At 50.3% G+C, this 6,000-nt stretch overlaps 1 protein-coding gene across 11 annotated transcripts in view; it reads right to left on the bottom strand.

The window, feature by feature from the left end:
* Window positions 1-6,000, bottom strand: part of mef2aa (myocyte enhancer factor 2aa) — an 80,936-nt gene that overhangs the window by 21,442 nt on the left and 53,494 nt on the right. The gene's annotated exons all lie outside the window — the stretch shown is intronic.

A 6,000-nucleotide genomic window follows, 5' to 3' on the forward strand; every position in this document is an offset into this window, starting at 1 on the left:
TCTTTCAGTTATCATAAGCCACCCAGCTGGAAGCCAGCCTCACATAAGAAGGTCCCAGTGCGAAGCCTTTACAAGCCTCTATGACTTTCTTCCAGCACACTTGCCACTCACAAGAGCCCAGCCATGTAAGAGTAGTGTGAATGAATCATGAATTACCATATCTAGTCACTAATGCTTATTTGACCATGAAATAGAGTATTATTCTAAGAGCAAAGAGCAAACGGGGACCTGTCACCTGGTTTACTGTGATATATTTAAGTGGAAAACATTAACCCTATTTTATGATGATAGCCAGGGTGCCCGGTGTTAAAGAATAAGATTGTGTAGCTCTTGTTATTTGAATTTCGTGTCTTGGTTTTTGTCCGAAGCCCATCGTGATGTGCTTTATCTGGGAAGGCTGCAGCATGTCCTTAGTCGAAGGTTTGAATGTACTCACATGCCTCTTAGTGGTGTGTGTGTGTGTGTGTGTGTGTATGTGTGTGTGTGTGTGTGTGTGTGTGTGTGTGTGTGTGTGTGTGTGTGTGTGTGTGTGTGTTTGTGTATCTATTCTCACAAACAGTAAAGCTGTCTTTCCTCAGTAGGTCTGGAGCGGTACAGTAAAATATCTGCTTTATCTAGACCGTTATCTATCAGTCTGTCTACACCTTTATACATTCCTTTTAACAATGTGCCACACCCAGCTGAACATTTTGGATCTGATCTCACTGTATCGCACGTTATGACACCTCGATTCAGAAGTTCCAACCGCATACGTCACTGAAGCAACTCTATACCCTTCAACTGCGTGCTGGGCTGATTTTCCACAGGCATCGCAGATGTTGGTGAAGAAAATTCACCTCGTGTCACGACAATGGAAACCCGCTCCTGTTCCGCAACGTGTTCACGCAGCGTCATCACTTTGCACTTTGGTAGGGGCTGTGAGCTAGACGCATCTTTAGCAGCATGGCTTCACGTCTCCACAGAAGGTGCTGCACCACTTCTCAATTAAAAATCAGCCTCAAAAACTCTCACACAAGCTGTACATAAAGGTTTCAACGCCACATCTCTTGGCCTTGCAGTGTGCAGCACTGGCGCTCTGCAGATGACTTCTGGAGGGCCTCGGTGTGCCCGTGCGACTATTTAGGGTGGGTCGGAGAGAATGGCTCTCTCTTTCTGAGCTACGCCTTCCTGAGTCATTTCCTGTTTACAAAGGCCTCCGTGTGCTGGAAGGACTGTGTTTACCCGGAAAACTATGCACTTTCTCCCCAAGAGTGCCACAGATTCCATCAGGACCTGCAAATTAAAGTCTCAACCTGCTCATTATGTGGGCAGCGGTGCGGCCAGGACCGGAGGGCCGGGGTGGGAGTGGGCAGGGCCACCGCCCTCTGCACTAACCCCAGCGGCACGCCCGTCCTCTGGGCCCCACCAGGCCTGGGAGGGGGCCTCTGATGGAGGGTTGCGGTTGCCAGGTCACGCAGAGTGGTTCAGGGTGGCGGGCAGAGCCACAGGCTATGCAGCATACAGACGCAATGCGGCACCTCAGGGGGGGGGGGGTTTGTTCATGTTTGAGCCAGGGGGAGTGGCGGGATTAGTGTTGATACACAAGGGTCCAGGAGGGGTAAGGCCTCACACCTCTTATGGGCATGAACAAGAAGTGGAGAAGAAATGCTGGAGATGGATGACATGAACACACACACACACACACACACACACACACACACACACACTCCATACGGGACACCGATGCCCTCTGAAAGACAGATTCTCAGGCTGCGATGGGGAGTGTCTCATGGGCGGGGGCACTGGGGCAGTGCTCGTAAATCCTTCTTAAATGACTTGGCATGTTTCGGCTGTCCCGCAGTCTCCGCCCGCTGCTCCCAGTAAACGGATCACTAAATCAGCACATGGCCAAACAGGTGGCCCTCTCCCCAACACCTGCCAACCCGTCTCATCACCCGCCACAGCCAATCAGGAGCCTCCGCACACCAACATGGCCATAGAAGGGGGCCTGAAGGTCATCGGCCATGACCCCCCCCACATGGCCATAGAAGGGGGCCTGAAGGTCATCGGCCATGACCCCCCCCACCCCCCCATGGCCGCCCTACCCCCACCCCTCCTTTACTGACCTGAGTGCAACACTTGCTGTCATTTGACGCCATTCGCCCTGTCAGATCCTCAAATGCCACATTCGCTACACGCCGACTGTGTATAAGCTGTTGCCAAACGTTTATACGGCCCTCGAGTCCATGAACTCTGAATACGGGGAAGAGGGGTCACGGGGTCAATCCCAAGTTAGATTAAACCACATCGTGTGCATCTGGAATTCCACCTTTAATTATACGTCGGCCCGATGTTGATGGTGTTTTTAGGGGTTTTTTTTTTGTTTGTTTTGTTTTTTTTCCTTTCTTTTTTTCTAGGAACAAATGTTGATTACGGATTTCGGCTCATGAGGAGTCGATCAGCAGACCTGGACAGGAAGACGACGGAGTTGTCAGAGAGAATATGCATATTGTTTTCAGAGCAGTGAGAGTTGGCCTCAGAGAAAGACACTTGTGCGTAAGCAGATGTGTCATGAGAGTTGGGGTGGGGGGGGTGAGCCCCCATATAGAGGGGTCTGGAGAGGACACTGAAGACCCATACTGGGTAATCTATTCAGCAGCTCCAGAGTGCCTGGGTCATGGAACAGGGGGAGGATGCCATTATCCCTGTTTCATACAAAGGCAAAAAATGGCTCTCACCCAAACCAAAAAAAACCCCAGACACACAGACAGAGAGAAGCTGACATCAAGCCAGCAGGACATGGAGAAGGAAAGGCAGAAAAGATGGAGGAGATGAGGAAACAGGTTTAGACAGAACCTTCACCCAGCCACCCCTCTCTCCACAACATACTGACCGTTTCAGCTGTACTGCAAGCGCAGACTGAGGTGCTGAGAAACACGCACTTACACACATTATACACACACACACACACATAAATACTCGGGTGCCTTTAAAAAAAAACAAACATGTCAATGAGGTGTAAGAAAGAGTGAAAGTGATATGAAAGCCTGTTGATAGCAGCCTTTCATATCAATTTCTTTCTTTCAATTTAAAGAAATGGTTTAAATCAACCTGTTTGTTTGATTCATGGTTTAATGACATCCAAAATTATAATGTATAATCTCAACACATTTTGGGGAGGCAGAAAATCACATGTGTGCTGTTGCGTAAGGCACCCACATTACCTGTTCCTTGTGAAGCACTTTCAGTGAAATGGCTCAACTCTGTGCCTTGAAAACCCATTAGTGGGCTAGAGCACTCCCACCCCTGTGTCAAGGGCTTTTTGAGTTTCACTTATTCATGTACTGTACATGAATAAAGGGGAATACAAAAGTAGACTGAGATTGCGAGTTTAAAAGCCCAACATCTAAAATAAAGGAGAAATGGACTTGGAGAGATACAAAAAAAAAACAAAAAAAAAATCCAAGTGCGTATGTGTGTGAGAGAAAGCAAAAATGAAAGAGAGAGGGAGAGAGAGAGAGAGATGGGTGGAGCAGAAGAGCTGTAGCAAGAGTGTAGCTCCTCTGTCTCTGATTAAAGAGAGTCTGTGTGTGTGTGTGTGTGTGTGTGTGTGTGTGTGTGTGTGTGTGTGTGTGTGTGTGTGTGTGTGTGTGTGTGTGTGTGTGTGTGTGTGCGTGTGTGTGTGTGTGTGAATACTAGGTTCCTGTGGCAAATGATCACGTTGCACCTTCAGCATCTTTGCGGATGTCACTTTGAGATTGGGCCCGTGAGCCAAGCTGGTGACCAGTTCCTCATGACATCAGCACTGTGTCTGGAGTGGTCCATCAAAAGAGCTTATCAAAGGGGCGTCTCTGAGCACGGGCCCAGATGGAGAGAAGGGCCTTCGAGGAGGGAGGGGCCTGATAAGAAGCTACTAATCGGCTGAGGGGCTTTAATGCCTATACATGACATCGGAGCGTCTGAGATCCACCACGTACTGCAGCAGACGTCCTCCCACACCTCCCTTTTCTCTGCTCCTGTGTCTTTACAGTATGTTGACGCTTCACATGGCCCTCCACAACCGTGGCTGGACTGTAATAAGCCCTCTACATTTTCATTTGCTGGACTGGTTTTTTTCTTTTTCAGACTGCCAAAGGAGGAGACAATGTTTGGAGGTCTGTGTCATTAGGTCTTCTGGTTAAGCTTGTGATGTTTCTCCTCAGCGTATCTTAACCAAAAAAACACAAAACAAAAAAGAAAACACCGCTTGCCACCATGGGTGACCGGAGCATAGGGCAGGAAGTGACCTCACACGTGTCCTTCCTGCTGCAGAGCTATTGTCTGCACACTGCTGATACAGGAAGCTGCTCGGTGGGGGCTTGTTTGCATCCTCTGCCTCTGGCTGCATGTTTGCTAATCACGACCACGGGGCAGCTGTTTAGAAAAAGAACACAATATTCACTGAAACCCAATATCCCACACCCCTCCTCCCCTCTAGAGTCAAGCAAGACAATAGCTTACATCACAGACCTCCACACATCAACACAACATGCAGATTTATGCCCACTTTGGGAGCCTGACTGATAGATCTCGGCACGCCATGAGAGAAAGAATTCCTTCATCTCAGTGTGCCCATATATGGCAGATAATTACTGGTGGTTGACCACTGAGATTATCGCTTTTATGAATATGATGGGGTCCTATTAGTGCACGTGTTGCACTTCGGGGAGCAATATGTACCCTGCTATGAAAAGCAGCTGGCCAGAGACAAAACACTGACGGGCTCGACAAAGCTATTATTTGCCAGAGTGAGAGAGAGAGAGAGAACGCTCTCTCAATCAGGGGGGTATTTTGAGACACTCGAGCAGACTGGGAATTCAACTAAGAATTCAGGATGAAGGCATCTCAAAGTCACTGTATGGGGAACGAACAGCAAGCAGAGTGCGTCTCCCATGCCCGCTGGCCTCGTTCTCCATCTACTGTACACACACCAGACCACGAGCACCTCACAGGCCTGGCACAGGCGCAGGCCACAGGCCTTAACACACCTGCCTTCAGTGGGGTGGGGTGGGGGGGGATATTAGGGGAGTGAGATGGGGGGGGGGGGGGGGGGGTATTAGGGGAGTGAGATGGGGGGGGGGATATTAGGGGAGTGAGATGGGGGGGGGGGGGGGGATATTAGGGGAGTGAGATGGGGGGGGGTTGTATGGCCTTCACTGCTCTCCCTTGCTTCTTTTCCCCCTTTTTCCTCTCACTATCATTCCCTTTCTTTCTCTTTCTCTGTCGCTCACTCTTTATCCTTCTTCCTCTTTTAGTTCTTCATCCCTCCCTCTCTTTTCTCCTCCTCTGTCTCTCTCCATTGCTCCCTCTCTCCTTTCCTTCTCCGCCGCCGTATTGGATCATTAGCCATCAGATCCACTGAAACCACATGCCCCCCCCCCCCCCCCCCCCCCCCCCCCCCCCCCCCCCCCCATTCCTGCAGGCCTCTAAAATATTCATAAGGACAATTAGGAGTTCCGATAAGGCAGGGAGAGAGCGGCCAGGGGGCGGGGCCATCAGGATGGCTGTACTGCACCACTCTACACCCCGCCTCCACCTCCCCCACCCTCCCTGCACCACCACAGACAGGAGCCTTCATCAATCCGCACCCGGGTCACCCTCACTCCCGTGCCCCTGCTCCGAAACACAAGCCACCTTCCGGCTCTGCCATGGCAGTCACCCGGACAACCACCCCATGACCATGGCCTCGATAGCACGAGCATGCACGGGTGTGTGTGTGTGTGTGTGTGTGTGTGTGTGTGTGTGTGTGTGTGTGTGGGTGTGTGTGTGTGTGTGTGTGTGTGTGTCTTATATATGCATGTATAGGTTGTGATGCTGAATTGGAGTGTCACTGTTTAGGAGCACACAATGTAAATTCAGGTCACATGCCACCGGGCTCTCAAACACCACCGGCGTCGCTTTGCTAACCCTCATCCATATTCTCATGTGAACGATACTGCAGCCGTGCTGTCATTAGCGATTCCAACCAAATTAGGTCAGCTA

This window comes from Brachyhypopomus gauderio, chromosome 2 (assembly GCF_052324685.1).
Source record: "Brachyhypopomus gauderio isolate BG-103 chromosome 2, BGAUD_0.2, whole genome shotgun sequence".
In the NCBI taxonomy this organism is placed as follows: domain Eukaryota; kingdom Metazoa; phylum Chordata; class Actinopteri; order Gymnotiformes; family Hypopomidae; genus Brachyhypopomus; species Brachyhypopomus gauderio.